This window comes from Heteronotia binoei, chromosome 6 (genome assembly GCF_032191835.1).
Source record: "Heteronotia binoei isolate CCM8104 ecotype False Entrance Well chromosome 6, APGP_CSIRO_Hbin_v1, whole genome shotgun sequence".
Lineage (NCBI taxonomy): Eukaryota > Metazoa > Chordata > Lepidosauria > Squamata > Gekkonidae > Heteronotia > Heteronotia binoei.
In genome coordinates this window covers 136,447,375-136,462,264 of record NC_083228.1, presented here as the reverse complement: position 1 = coordinate 136,462,264, position 14,890 = coordinate 136,447,375, and the positions used below count along the sequence as shown (strand labels likewise).

At 53.6% G+C, this 14,890-nt stretch overlaps 1 protein-coding gene across 1 annotated transcript in view; it reads left to right on the top strand.

The window, feature by feature from the left end:
• The window catches only part of LOC132574365 (cytochrome P450 2J5-like), a 62,250-nt gene that overhangs the window by 35,134 nt on the left and 12,226 nt on the right, over nucleotides 1-14,890 (top strand). The gene's annotated exons all lie outside the window — the stretch shown is intronic.

Below are 14,890 nucleotides of genomic sequence, written 5' to 3'. Positions count from 1 at the left end.
CAGTCTCCTTTACCTCCCCACCACCACCACAACAGACACCCTGTGAGGTAGGTGGGGCTGAGAGAGCTCTCACAGAAGCTACGCTTTTGAGGACAACTCCTACGAGAGCTGTAGCTGACCCAAGGCCATTCCAGTAGCTGGAAGTGGAGGACTGGGGAATCAAACCTGCTTCTCCCGGATAAGAGTCCATGCACTTTACCACTACACCAAAGCGGCTCTCATTTACTGTATTGTGAATGCACTATAAGACTGTTCAGTTGCACTTAATGTGTGATAATATAATGTACTAGGTTCAGAGCATGAGGATGCTCAGGAGATAGTGAATTCAGCTCTTTATTCAATGATTCAGCATAGCAAAGTAGAACTGGACTGGCTTGCAGGGTCAAAGGCCCTGCTTATATGCATGCAAATAACCCCACCCAAAAACCCATCACACACAACCATAGGTTCACGGCTGGCCTAACGACCCCTGCTGGCCTCCCTCCAGAATACAGATGGTTATTGTTATAGAGCCTCAAGCTCAGCCACGTCCCTGCTTGACCCTAAGGCCAAATTCCAGTCTCAATACATAACACTCCTCCCCCCCTTCCCCAAAAAGTTCCCCAGCACCAAACAAACATAGCCTTTAAGATGTGCTGGTTTCCGTCACTCCTGGTTAGAACGATGAAGCACACCTGGCGCAACCGAGGAGTCAGGTTCCCTTGTCACGGTTGCTGGCGCTGTACTAGTGGAAGGCTGTCGCTGCGGAGTGGTCAAGAGTCAGGGATGGTGGAAGCACCCTGCAGGGTTTCTCCAGCTCCTGGCAGTCTGACTGGCTGCTAACTCCCTCTGGCTCCTGCAGCAGTGCTGACTGGGGTTGCTTCGAGGTGTCTGGTATAAAGTCTGGTTCAGCAGGAAGCATGCAGCGGCAGAATTGATCCACATGTCTGTACAGGACTTGGCCCCCATCGGTAGATACCTCGTATGAAACAGGGCCTGTGACTCGGATGACTCAGGCAGGGATCCAGGTGGGGCCACTGCTGAAGTTCCAGGCGTATACGGGGTCTCTCGGGAAAAACCCTTGTGGCGCATCCTGGCACTCTGGTGACAGCTGCAGTTCGGGGGCTCTATCCAGGTCCAGTCAGGTATTGAGGCAGTGACCCATGAGGAGCTCTGCTGGGCTGTGACCCGTTGTTGTGCTTGGAGTTACCTGGTGGCCAAAAAGGAATGCAACTAGGCGGTGGTCCCAGTCCCCGTGAAATCAGTCCCTGGAGATACTCCTAAGTGGTGTGCACCATCTGTTCCACTTGTCCATTGATGGCTGGGTGGAACGCGGCAGAGCGGATGTGCCTGATGAGGTAACGACCCAGAAACTCTTGGAACTCTTCCGATGTGAAGGCTGTTCTGTTGACAGTGGCTACCGTGTCTGGGATGCCGTGGGTGCAGAAAATCTTTTGGAGTGCTTGGATTGCCACTCGGGAGGAGGTGGAAGTGACCAGGACTACCTCCAACCACTTGGTGTATGAGTCCACCAAAATGAAGAATATTTGCCCCTGGAATGGGCCCGCAAAGTACAAGTGTAGCCGGCACCAGGAGTTGTGGGTGGACTCCCAATGTTGCGCGGGGGCGCAGGGTGGTTCTGATCGGGTTTCCTGGCAGGCCTGGCATCGCTTGACCCAGGCCTCAATTTCACTGTCCATTCCTGGTCACCACACATAGCTGCGGGTGAGCACTTTCATTCTCATGATGCCTGAGTGTGCCTCATGCAGGGCTTCCAAAACTTGATGGTGCAAACGTTTGGGAACAACCACCCAGCTTCCCTAGAGTAGGCATCCCTTGTGGGAAGAGAATTCCTCCTGGCACGAGGAAAAAGCTGTAAATTCTGGGTCCACCCAGCTGGTGGGCCACCCCCTCCTCACCCAGCCAACGAAGCGGGAGAGGATGTGGTCCTTACCCGAGTAGCAGGTGATGACTGCGGGTTACAAAGGTTGGTCAGGGAGATCCTTGATGAGTAGGATGGGGTGGGCTGGCACTGGATCTAGGTCTTGGTCTTGCCACGGCTGGTGACTGAGGGCATCGGTGTGCCCCATCGCCTTTCCCAGCCTGTGCTTATGTGCTGTATTGGTAGCCCATGAGAAAAATGGACCCGCGCAGGACCTGGGGAGGTAGCATCTGGGATGTCTGCCGGACATAATCAAGTAGGCCAAGCAGGGGCTTGTGGTCCATGGCAATGGTGAATAGCCACCCACAGAGGCAGTTATGGAACTTTTTTACTCCCACAACAATGCCCAGCGCTTCTTTATCAATTTCTGCATAGTTGCACTCGGCCGAGGTCAGGGGGTGGAAGTAATAACCCACTGGCACCTCCCTGCCATCCAGACGGCGATGGCCGAGGACAGTGCCAACGCCATATGGAGATGCATTGCAGGAGAGGACAACCAGCAGTGATTCATCAAAGTGCGCCAGGACCTTGTTGGAGATCAGGAGGTCTTTGATGACCCACAATAAGGAGGCTTGCTTCTGACCCCAGACCCACAGGAGCTTTCTTGTCGAGGAGACAGTGAAGTGGTTCCCCGAATGAAGCTTTAATGGGCAGGAAGGAATGATAAAAGTTCAGAAACCCCAAGAATGCCTGTAGCTCCGGTTTAGATTTGAGTTACGGAGCATCTATGGCACTGATTTTGCTGGAAGCCAGACGGATGCCCTCTGTCACGGCTGGGGCCGGGTCAGGCAAAGTCCAGAGGCAGTCCGAGGTCTGTAGCCAGTAAGCAGGAGGGTCCGAGGCGCCAAATCCGAATCACTGTAGAAGTATCGCAGGTCTGAGGTCCAGAAGCCGAGGTCAGGGAGTCCAGAAGTCCAAAGCCAAAGTCAGGGAGTCAGGAACCAAAGTCAAGCCGGAGTGGATGCTAGAATGTCAGGGAGATGACTAGTTGCTTCCACAAAGCTTCCTCCCAAAGCCCACAGCTATATAGCCCTCTGCTGGCTGTTGCCCGTTTGGGCTAATTGCTGGCTCAGGGAGGCAGCCAGGATCCTGTTACCACTCAAGCATCCTTGCTCTTAGAAGGGCCAGAATCCTCTCAGAACTCAGGGCTCAGGGAGCGTCTTGCTTGTGAGCGTGCCGCCCTCCTCCGATCCCTGAGGTCCTGCCGGAGGCGGTCACGCACACGAGCCACCCGAGAGGGCGAGGCAGGGGGGCTGGGATCTTCTCCAGCAGGAGGCAGGGGCACTGGTGCAGGTGGCAGGGGCACAGTTTCCTCATCAGACTCAACTTCCTCTGAAGGGTCCCCAGCACCCATGACACTATCCCCCCCCCCAGGGCCCCCCGCCGTCGAGGGACCTGGAAGGTCGGGGTGGTCGTTGTGGAACTGGTGCACCAAGTCCGGGGCATGAAGATTGTCCTCGGGCTCCCAAGACCGGTCTTCTGGGCCGTATCCCTCCCAGTCCACCAGGTACTGGAGGCCTCCACGATGGTACCGGGAGTCCAGGATCTGGCGCACCTCATATTCTTCCTCGTCATCCACCAACACTGGTGGTGGCGGCGGTGGGGAAGGAGTCCGAGCTGGGTCAGGGGGTGCAGCCGGAACAAGGAGGGAGCGATGAAACACGGGGTGAATGCGGAGGTGGGGTGGCAACTGGAGCCTGAAGGCGACGGGGTTTATTTGTTCAATGACGGGGTAGGGTCCAATGAACCGTGCATCCAGCTTGTGAGACCGACCAGGCCGGCGCAGGTAGCGAGTTGAGAGCCACACCTGATCCCCCGGCTGCACTGGAGGGCCTTCTTGCCTCTTTCGGTCCGCAGCCCGTTTATACGCCTCCTTGGCTTGCTGTAGCTGCTCTCGGAGCAAGTCTTGGCTGGCACGGAGTTCTTGCAGGTAGGCATCGATGGCGGGGACATTCGTGGGTGGGAGGATCGCTGGGAAGAACCGAGGGTGGTACCCGTAGGTTGCAGCAAACGGGGTCATTTGGGTGGATGAATGGACCGCGTTGTTGTATGCAAACTCCGCTAGGGGCAATAGAGTGGTCCAGTCATCCTGCTGGTAACAGGTGTAACAGCGGAGATATTGCTCTAGCGTGGCATTGGTGCGCTCTGTCTGGCCATCTGTCTGTGGGTGGTAGGCCGAGGACAGGTGCACTCGAGTACCCAGGCTGGAATGGAGGGCTTGCCAGAACCGAGAGGAGAACTGAGGGCCCCGATCGGAGATCAGATGGGCTGGGAGTCCATGCAGACGAAAGATGTGTTGCAGGTAAAGCTGGGCCGTCTCCTGAGCTGTGGGGAGTTTCGGGCACGGAGCAAAGTGGGCCATCTTGGTAAATAGGTCGACGACCACCCAGATACAAGTCTGACCCTTGGAGCGTGGAAGTTCCGTGATGAAGTCCATCGAGATGGTATCCCAGGGTCCTGCAGATGTGGGCAAGGGCTGCAGCAACCCTGAGGGTTTGGCTGGGATGTCTTTGGCCCGTCGGCAGACGTCACAGGAGCTGACATAGCGGGCAACATCAGCGCGAACTCGTGGCCACCAGAATTCCCTTGTCAGCAAGTGGGTGGTCTTATGCTGTCCAAAGTGCCCGGCGGGTAACGAGTCGTGGGTCAGGCGTAGCACTTCTGCCCGCAAGGGCCCGGGCGGCACATAGAGGCGTTCGCGGTGTAGCAAGAGGCCGCCTCGAGTCGTGAACTCCCCTGTTGGGTCATCTTGGAGAGCCTGGAGGTGTTGCTGGACCCAGGGATCATTGGCCTGGCTAGCCCGAATGTCCTCCACGAGTGCTGGTGAAGTGGAGGTGGCTGCAAATACTGAGGGCGGCAGGATTGGAGCAGCGGGCGCAGTCTCAGTTGAGGCAGGGGCGTATTCCGGTTTCCGGGAGAGCGCGTCTGCTTTCCGGTTCTGGGTATGGGGGATGTAGGAGATCCGGAAGTCGAAGCGAGAGAAGAATAGGGACCACCGGATCTGGCGCTGGTTGAGACGGCGGGTGGTCTGGAGGTGTTCCAAGTTCCGGTGATCGGTGAGCACTTGAACAGGGTGGCGAGCCCCTTCGAGGTAATGTCGCCAAACCTCAAACGCCGCCTTGATCGCGAGCAACTCCCTCTCCCAGATGGTATAGTTCCTCTCTGCAGCAGTGAGCTGCCGCGAGTAATAGGCGCAGGGCTGTAGTGGCTGGGACGGCTCCTCGCGCTGGGACAGCACTGCTCCCAGGGCCACGTTGGAGGCATCAGCTTCCACCGTAAAGGGAAGCTGGGGGTCGGGGTATCTCAGGAGTGGCCCGGTGGCAAAGCGAGTCTTCAGGGTGGAGAAGGCGTTATCGGCCTCTGGGGACCAGTGGAAGGGTTCTTTGGGGCGGAGTAGTTGAGTCAGGGGTGTGGTCAGGGATGCGTAGGCCGGGATGAATTGCCGATAGCAGTTGGCAAAACCGAGGAACCGCTGCAGGTCTTTGCGATTCTGAGGAGCCTGCCAGGTCAGGACCGCTTCTACTTTTTTCGGGTCCATGAGGATCCCCTGCGGTGACACGATGTGCCCAAGGAACTCGACGGAGCGCAGGTCGAAGTCGCACTTCTCCAGCTTGGCGTAGAGACCATGGGCTCGTAGGCGCTGCAGGACCTGGCGGACGTGCTCGGCGTGCTGGGCAGGATTGCGGGAGTAAATTAGGATGTCATCCAGGTATATGATCGCGAAGCGGTCGAGCAGGTCCCGGAATATGTCATTCATGAACCTCTGGAAGACAGCGGGGGCATTGGTCAGTCCGAAGGGCATTACCAGGTGCTCGTACTGCCCGTATCGGGTCCCAAACGCGGTCTTCCATTCGTCTCCGGGCCGTATGCGCACCAAATTGTACGCTCCACGGAGGTCCAGCTTGGTGTAGATTTGGGCCCCCTTTAGGCGATCCAAGAGTTCAGGGATCAGTGGTAGAGGGTACCGGTCGCGGATGGTGATCTTGTTCAGGGCCCGGTAGTCATTGCACAGCCGGAGCTCCCCACTTTTCTTCTTCACGAAGAGCACTGGAGCAGATAGGGGAGAGGTTGAGGGTCGGATGAATCCACGTTTCAGGTTCTTGTCCAGGAAGTCTCGCAGAGCTGCCAACTCCGGCTCCGACATTGGGTACAGACGCCCCACCGGGAGTGGTGCCCCAGGTACCAAATCAATGGCACAGTCGTAGGGCCGGTGAGCGGGAAGCTGATCAGCTCCTGTCTCTTCAAAGACATCAGCAAAGTCCACATACTTCTGAGGGAGCTGAGGACCACCACTCGGGATGCCAGCTGCTAGAGTGGTGGGAGGAGTCAGATGGGGGCATGGGTCTCGGAAGCGTAGTTCCTGCTGGGCCCAGTCCACGATGGGGTTGTGCAGCTTCAGCCAGGAAAGGCCTAGAATCAGCGGGAAGCGAGGCATGCGGGCGACATCAAACCGCAGCTGTTCTTGGTGCTGCTGGACGTGGAAGGTGATGGGACAGGTCTCCTGGGTGACGGGGCCAGAACGGAGGAGGCGCCCGTCAATAGCCTCCACCAGCGACGGAATCCCTTTTGTCTGCACAGGGATCTGGTGCTGCTTCACAAAGGCGGCATCTATAAAACAGTGGGCCGCTCCCGAGTCCAGCATGGCATACACGAACAGCCAGCGTTCGTCAGGCAGACGGAGTTTGACTGGTAGCAGGAATGGCCCTGGGGTATCAGCCCGCTGTTCGGAGGACCCAGCTAGTCGCCCCAGGCTGGGGGGTCCACTTATGCCTGGGGCTGCCCTTTTGGCGGCGGTGGCAGCGAAGGTCCAGGTATCCGATGCTTAGCAGGGCAGCCAGAGGCATAGTGGCCTGCCGTGCCGCAGTAGAGGCACAGATTCTGCGTGCGGCGTCTGGTCTTTTCCTCTGGGGTCAGGCGGGGTCGAGCAGCTCCAAGCTGCATAGGCTCGTCCTTAGTGCTGGTACTAGCTGGGGACGGGCGAGGAGCCAGGTAGCACGGCGCAGGGAGCTGGCGCCCTCTGGTCTTGGCTTGGCGGCGACTTTCCAGGCGGCCATCGATGCGGAGGCAGAGGGTGATAAGTTCTTGGAGCGTGGGTGGCTGCTCCACCCTGGCCAGTTCATCCAGGACCTCCTCTGCCAACCCCTCAGTAAACTGGTCCATCTGGGCAGCCTCATTCCACGCCAAGTCCTGGGTCAGGAGCTTGAATTCAGTGGCATATTGAGCCACCGAGGAGTTGCCTTGTTTCAGTGCCCTGATCTTCCGGTTAGCTGTGGCTGCTTGGACTGGGTTTGAGAAAGCAGCAGACAGGTGGGCCTCAAACCCCTGGTAATCAGTCAGTAGGGGAGAGGACGCGACCAGTAAGGGTGTGGCCCATTTGGCCGCCTGCCCCTTTAACAGACTGATGACGAAACACACCTTGGTTTTGTCATTGAGGAAGTCCCGTGCTCTCAGTTCAAAGTACAGCTGACACTGTGCTAGGAAGGCAGGAAATTCTTCCACGGCACCCCCAAATCTGTCAGGTGGGGGAACTGGGCACTTGGCTGGAGCACTGGCCGCAGGTTGTTGCTGCAAGTGCACTACTGCCTGTGTTAGCTGCTGTACCTGGGCTTGGAGCGCAGCCAGTAGTTCTGTGGTTTCACTTGCTTCAGCATCCATCCTGTGGAGTGGGTGTTTGTCGGTGGAAGCAATCTGTCACGGCTGGGGCCGGGTCAGGCAAAGTCCAGAGGCAGTCCGAGGTCTGTAGCCAGTAAGCAGGAGGGTCCGAGGCGCCAAATCCGAATCACTGTAGAAGTATCGCAGGTCTGAGGTCCAGAAGCCGAGGTCAGGGAGTCCAGAAGTCCAAAGCCAAAGTCAGGGAGTCAGGAACCAAAGTCAAGCCGGAGTGGATGCTAGAATGTCAGGGAGATGACTAGTTGCTTCCACAAAGCTTCCTCCCAAAGCCCACAGCTATATAGCCCTCTGCTGGCTGTTGCCCGTTTGGGCTAATTGCTGGCTCAGGGAGGCAGCCAGGATCCTGTTACCACTCAAGCATCCTTGCTCTTAGAAGGGCCAGAATCCTCTCAGAACTCAGGGCTCAGGGAGCGTCTTGCTTGTGAGCGTGCCGCCCTCCTCCGATCCCTGAGGTCCTGCCGGAGGCGGTCACGCACACGAGCCACCCGAGAGGGCGAGGCAGGGGGGCTGGGATCTTCTCCAGCAGGAGGCAGGGGCACTGGTGCAGGTGGCAGGGGCACAGTTTCCTCATCAGACTCAACTTCCTCTGAAGGGTCCCCAGCACCCATGACACCCTCTGTGTTGACCAAGAATTCCAGAAACTCGACCTGCAGAACTCCCAGGATGCACTTTTCCCACTTCACCTTTAGCCCCGCCGAGTCGAAATGCTGTAGGACAGCACGGAGATGAATAAAGTCCTTTTCCATCAGAGCAGCGATCAGAACATCATCAAAGAAGGGCTGGACCCTAGGGATACCTTTTAAAAGACAGTCCATTAAGTTCTGGAAGATCCCTGGGGCCACCAGACCCCAAACTACAGTCTCTTAACCCTGAATGCTCCCCTGTTGGTTACAATAGTTTGTGCCTATGGACAGATCTCTGAAGAAGTCCTCGGGTTCTCCACAAGGAAGAACAAGGACTGGTTTGATGAGAACAATCAAGAGATCCAAGAATTACTGGCAAAAAAGAGATCTGCCTGTCAAGCACATCTTGCTCAGCCCTCCTGTCCTGGGAAAAAAGCAACCTTTCGCGCTGCATGTAGCAACCTCCAGCGCAAGCTTCGAGACATTCAGAACGAGTGGTGGACCAAGCTTGCAGAGAGAACCCAGCTGTGTGCAGACACTGGTGATTTAAGAGGGTTCTACGAAGCCCTGAAGGCAGTATATGGTCCATCATATCAGGCTCAGAGTCCATTGCATAGTGCAGATGGCCAAGTGCTCCTCACAGACAAGGCATCCATACTGAACCGGTGGTCGGAGTATTTTCAGGTTCTCTTCAGTGCCAACCGCGTAGTTCAAGATTCAGCAATCCACCTCACCCCACTTCAACCGGTGAAAAAAGAGTTGGATGAGATCCCCACCCTAGAAGAGACTGTTAAAGCCATCAAGCAACTGAAAAGTGGCAAGGCAGCGGGAGTTGATGGAATTCCACCAGAGATCTGGAAGCATGGGGGCACAGTACTACATAGCTCACTTCACAAAGTACTTGTCACCTGCTGGGAACAAGGCAAACTACCACAGGACTTTCGCGATGCAATCATCATCACCCTATACAAGAACAAAGGGGAAAAGTCAGACTGCTCCAACTACCGGGGGATAACCCTGCTCTCCATCGCAGGCAAAATCCTTGTCAGAATACTCCTGAACAGACTGGTGCCCGCCATTGCAGAAGAACTCCTCCCAGAGAGCCAGTGCGGCTTCAGAGCTAACAGGAGCACCACCGACATGGTATTTGTTCTCAGGCAGCTCCAAGAGAAATGCAGGGAACAGAACAAGGCTCTGTATGTGACTTTTGTCGACCTTACCAAAGCTTTCGATACCGTTAGCAGGAAAGGCCTGTGGCAAATCTTGGAACGTTTAGGATGTCCCCCAAGGTTCCTCAGCATGATCATCCAGCTACACGAAGACCAGCGAGGCCAAGTCAGTCACTGCAACGACCTCTCGGAGCCCTTCCCAATAGGCACAGGTGTAAAGCAAGGCTGCGTTCTCGCGCCAACTCTCTTTACGATCTTCTTTAGCATGATGCTTCAAAGAGCCGCAGTAGATCTTGATGATGACGATGGTGTATACATCCGCTATCGCACCGATGGCAGCCTGTTCAACCTGAGGCAACTAAAGGCACACTCCAAGACAATGGAAAAACTCATCCGAGAGCTACTGTTTGCTGATGATGCTGCACTCGTCTCCCACTCGGTATCAGCTCTGCAGCATATGATGTCCTGCTTTGCAGAGGCTGCCAAGCTATTCGGCCTAGAAGTTAGTCTGAAGAAGACAGAAGTTCTCCACCAGCCTGCACCCCAGGAAGATTATCACCCCCCCTGCATCACTGTGGGTGAATCAGTTCTGAAGACAGTCCAGCAGTTCAGCTACCTGGGGTGCATCATCTCCTCAGATGCCAAGATCGACAAGGAGATTGACAAAGGCAAACCGTGCATTTGGCCGACTGCACAAAAGAGTGTGGAGCAACAAGCATCTGAAAAAAGGCACAAAGATCAATGTTTACAAAGCGGTTGTGATGACAACCCTCATCTACGGCTCCGAATCGTGGGTTTTATACCGTCATCACCTGCGACTCCTCGAGCGCTTTCATCAGCGCTGCCTTCGCACCATCCTCAACATCCACTGGAGTGACTTTGTGACCAACACTGAAGTCCTCAAGCGGGCAGAGGTTACCAGCATTGAGGCACTGCTGTTGAAGACGCAGCTGCGCTGGGCAGGGCATATTTCTAGGATGGAAAACCACCGCCTTCCCAAGATTGCCCTGTATGGCGAACTCTCCACCAGTCATCGAAATAGAGGGGCACCAAAGAAGAGGTACAAGGACTCCTTGAAGAAATCCCTTAGCACCTGTCACATCAACCATCACCAGTGGTCTGACCTAGCCTCAGATCGCAAAGCATGGAGGCACACCATCCACCAGGCTGTCTCTTCTTTTGAGAACGCACACATAGCTGGTCTTGAGGACAAAAGGAGATTGAGGAAGAATCGCACTGCTACAGGACCAACCCTAAATCAGACTTTTCCCTGCAGCCGCTGTTGCCGGACCTGCCTGTCCCATATTGGTCTTGTCAGCCACCAGCGAGCCTGCAGCAAACGTGGACTATTGCACCCTTCTTAAATCTTCGTTCGCGAAGCCAAGCCGAGCGAGCCTATGGACAGGAATTCATTGCAAACCCTCCCCAAGTCTTTAGGGGTTAAGCTATCTATATACTCCAGTGACGGCAAACCCCAAGGGTGCGAACCACAATAGAACCAGCAAACTTGTGTGTTGCCCTCCCACCACTAGCAAGTCCAAAAGTCCATCAAAGTGTCTATACTGCACCTGGAACTTTCCACACCCCTTTATCTCCACATCGTTCTGTGAAGAGTCTCTGAGAATGAACCCCTCAGAGGGCTGGAGGTGAGGCCCTCCGTTGGGACAGAGTCCCCTGAGGGTCTCCTCAGAAATAACTGAAATGGAGGAACCTGTGTCCAATTCCATCAGGCAAGGGGCTGCTTCTATCTTTATAATCACCTAAATTTTATCTGGGGTGTCCTGGAGCAGATGCAGTAAGTGTAGTGCTTGGAGTGAAGTGGTTTGGAGCTCCATCTCATGCATTGACTCTTGGTGGTTTGGCATCTCCGAGTCCCCTTGGAGTGGCAGACTCTGGTGATATGGCCGATCTTTCCACAGATCCGGCATGGGGCATCTCGGAACTGGCAGGACCTCTGCTCATGAAGCTCTCCACAACTGGCACAGAGACTTGAGAAGGCAGCGTGAGGTGGCGTGGTGGTCGGGCATGAGGTGTGGTGAGTAGGTCAGGGCAGCTGCAGAACCTCTGATTCCACGTGGTGGGCCACAGTGGAGGGCCTCTGGGAAACCAGTGAGCTTGGTGCCTGGCAGACCTCAGTGGTGAACTGGTCTGCTGTCTTGGTGGCAAGGGCCTCTTCCACCACAACTTGGAACGTGGGGTCTATAACAGCGCCCACCTCACGGCCTCACTGGATCTCTATATTTTCGTCTCTTGGGGGTATTTTTACTTGTTCTGTTGATGGGACCCCAGCAGCTTTGTTTATTCTTCCCACAAAATATATAGGCTCACGAGAACTTTAACTTAAACCACAGATTTATTGTAACAAAAAGTCTTAACTGGGGATATGGGAGATATTTACACAGGCTTATTCTTTGTTCAGTTGTTTCAAGCTTACAGTCACTTTTACTTTCTTGGATCTCTCACAGTTACACAGTTCACCGTTCCCTTTAACTCACTCTCCACCTCTAGCCAAGGTCTGGCCTCTTGGGATTGATGTGTCTAGTCTCACCCCTCGACTGGAGTCTCTCCTCTCAGCCCTTCTTGGTGTCTCAGACCCACATCCACTCCCTCAGCCTCCTCACTAGATCTTTAGAGTAGTTTCCCGGTGTCTGTGACCATTCTGGTCTTAACTGACTCACACACACACAGCCCTCTTGGCTGGTTTTGTCCAGCTGGCAGTCTCTGGAAGACTTCCCCGTCTCCGTCTCCAGCTTCTTCACAGGATCAGCTGCCCCCTTAGCCCTTCTGGCTGGCACTAACTGACCCTCTCAGTCTCTGTCAGGTCCCCACTGACAGACTTCTCTGACAGGCCTCCACTCTGTCAGACTCCAACTGACTGAACTCCTGCCTCAGCAGTTTCCCTCACTAAACTAACTCTTTTTTCCCTCCCTGAGAGCTCAGAGCACTTTGCCCCCACCCTCAGGTCACCTGACACAGCCCTGTGCGTCTTCAGCTTATGCTTAACCCATTGCTTTCCGTCACATGTCCCTCCCCCTTTTGAGACATTGTGCAAGGCGAAAGGTCTCAGCCTTTTGCTGAGCAATGGGACATGGGCACACTTGCTTGGGTTACACTACGTTATAACACTTTTGTCATAACACCAACTTCAAAATTATATACATTCTTCCTCCGTTATACAGACTAATTTTCTTTAACATTACTATACAAACAGACTTTTAAAATTTTACATTCTTCTTGATAGTGCATCTGCTATCACATTTTGCTTCCCAGGGATATGCTGAATGTCAAAGTTGTAATCTTGGAGCTGTAAACTCCACCTTATGAGTTTGCTGTTCGTATCTTTAACCTGGTTCAACCATTTCAGGGGAGAATGATCTGTACATAATGTAAACTTCCTTCCCCATAGGTATGGTTTCAGTTTACCTATTGCCCACACAATCGCTAAACACTCTTTTTCAATTACTGAGAGGTGTTGCTCTCGGTCCAATAACTTTCTACTCAAATACAGAACTGGATGATACAGTCCTTCCTCTCCTTGCTGACTTAGTGTTGCTCCTACCCCAACATTAGATGCATCAGTAAAGAGGGTAAACTCCTTTGAAAACTCTGGAGTTTTCAACACTGGCTCAGTGGTCAGAACCACTTTCAGATGTTCATACGCTTTTTGACACTCTGCATTCCAGATTACTGGATCAGGGTTCTTCTTCTTGGTGCACTCACATAGCGGTGCTGCTATCGTGCTAAACTCAGGCATAAACCTCCTGTAGTATCCTACTACGCCCAAAAACGCTCGAATTTGTTTCTTGGTTTGGGGTCTAGGCCACTCATGTATGGCTTGCACCTTTCCCCAATCTGCTTTGATCTTACCTCCTCCTAGCACATGCCCTAAATACTTAACCTCGGCCATGGCTAGTTGACACTTAGATGCTTTGATGGTGAGACCCGCATCTTTCACTCGCTGTAACACAATGGCCACATGCTGCAAATGTTCCTTCCATGTAGCACTGAAAATAGCAATATCGTCAATATATGCAAGCGCAAATTCTTTCAGTCCTACTAGCATCTTATCAATTACTCTCTGGAATGTGGAGGGAGCATTCCTTAACCCAAATGGTAATACAGTAAACTCAAAGAGTCCCTCTTTGGTTACAAAAGCTGTTTTCTGCTGATCCTTAGGATCCATAGCTACCTGCCAATAACCTTTTGTCAAATCTAAGGTGGTAATAAAATTGGCAGCTCCAATTGTCTCGACCAACCCATCTAAGCGAGGCATTGGATACACATCCGGTACTGTGATTTTATTCAACCTCCTGTAGTCCACACAAAACCTCATAGTTTTGTCCGGTTTGGGTACTAGGACTACAGGTGAGGCCCATGGACTTTCTGATGGTACAATCAAACCCAATTTCAACATTTCTTCTACCTCCTGCTGTACATACTTGGCATTCGGGCCGGTCACTCTATATGGTTGGAGTGCTACAGGCCTCGAATCCCCTGTGTCAATCTTGTGACACGCTAGGTTTGTCTTACCTGGTACATCTGAAAAAATTGTTTTGTACCCTCCCAATATTGTTTGTAACTGGCCTCTTTGTTCTCCATTAAGAGAAGGGGCGAACTGAACCTCCTTAAGGGTCTCTTCCTGGGATATTTTCCCCCAACCCGACAATTCAGTTCCCGCACACTCTCCCTTCTTTGCAATTAAAACCAAATTACCCCTGTCAAAATAAGGTTTTAACATATTTACATGGAACACTTTACATTGTTCACCATCTTCACTTAAATTCACTACATAGTTCACGTTGGAGACCTTATGGGCAATGGTATAAGGTCCCTCCCAGGCCACATCTAACTTGTTCTTCTTCCTGGGCTTCAACACCAGTACTCTGTCTCCTGGCTTGAACTCTCTGTCTCTGGACTTGGAGTCGTACCACTGCTTCTGCCGTCGTTGCGATCTTCTCATGTTGTCTGCAGTCTCCGTCATCTGCTTGGCAATTCTTCCGGCAGTGCATTGTTCTTGCTTCTGCTGAATGAGCCGCTGCAATTCTGTTTCATCAGTTGTGATGCATAGCTGGTCTGTGGATGGAGAAGCCATACTGCTCAAAACTTGTACAGTTGGTTTCCTAGCTTGGACAACAGTTCCATTAGTTGTCTTGGGAGAGGATGACAAAGGAGCACACATACCAACTGACGACTCTGATCGAAGAGGCTTGCTGGACTGGACGATTTCTTGCTCTGTTGCTTGGCTGTGTCCTCTGCTCACTGGTTGGGCCACCTCAGAGGGTTCCAAAGAGCCAAACATGCTCTCCCACTCTTCTTCTGTCATCTCCCCAGTTCTCTGCCATAGTTCCTTCAGGCTGTCATCTTGTTGCTGCTCTCTGAGGAATTCTGAGGGATGGTCTGCAACATTGTTTCCTCTTCTGCTGCTGGTTGCTGTACACACACCTCAGGAGCTGCTTCTGGCCTGCTTCTGGTAACAATGTTGACAGGATTAGCCTGCCGTCTCTTTA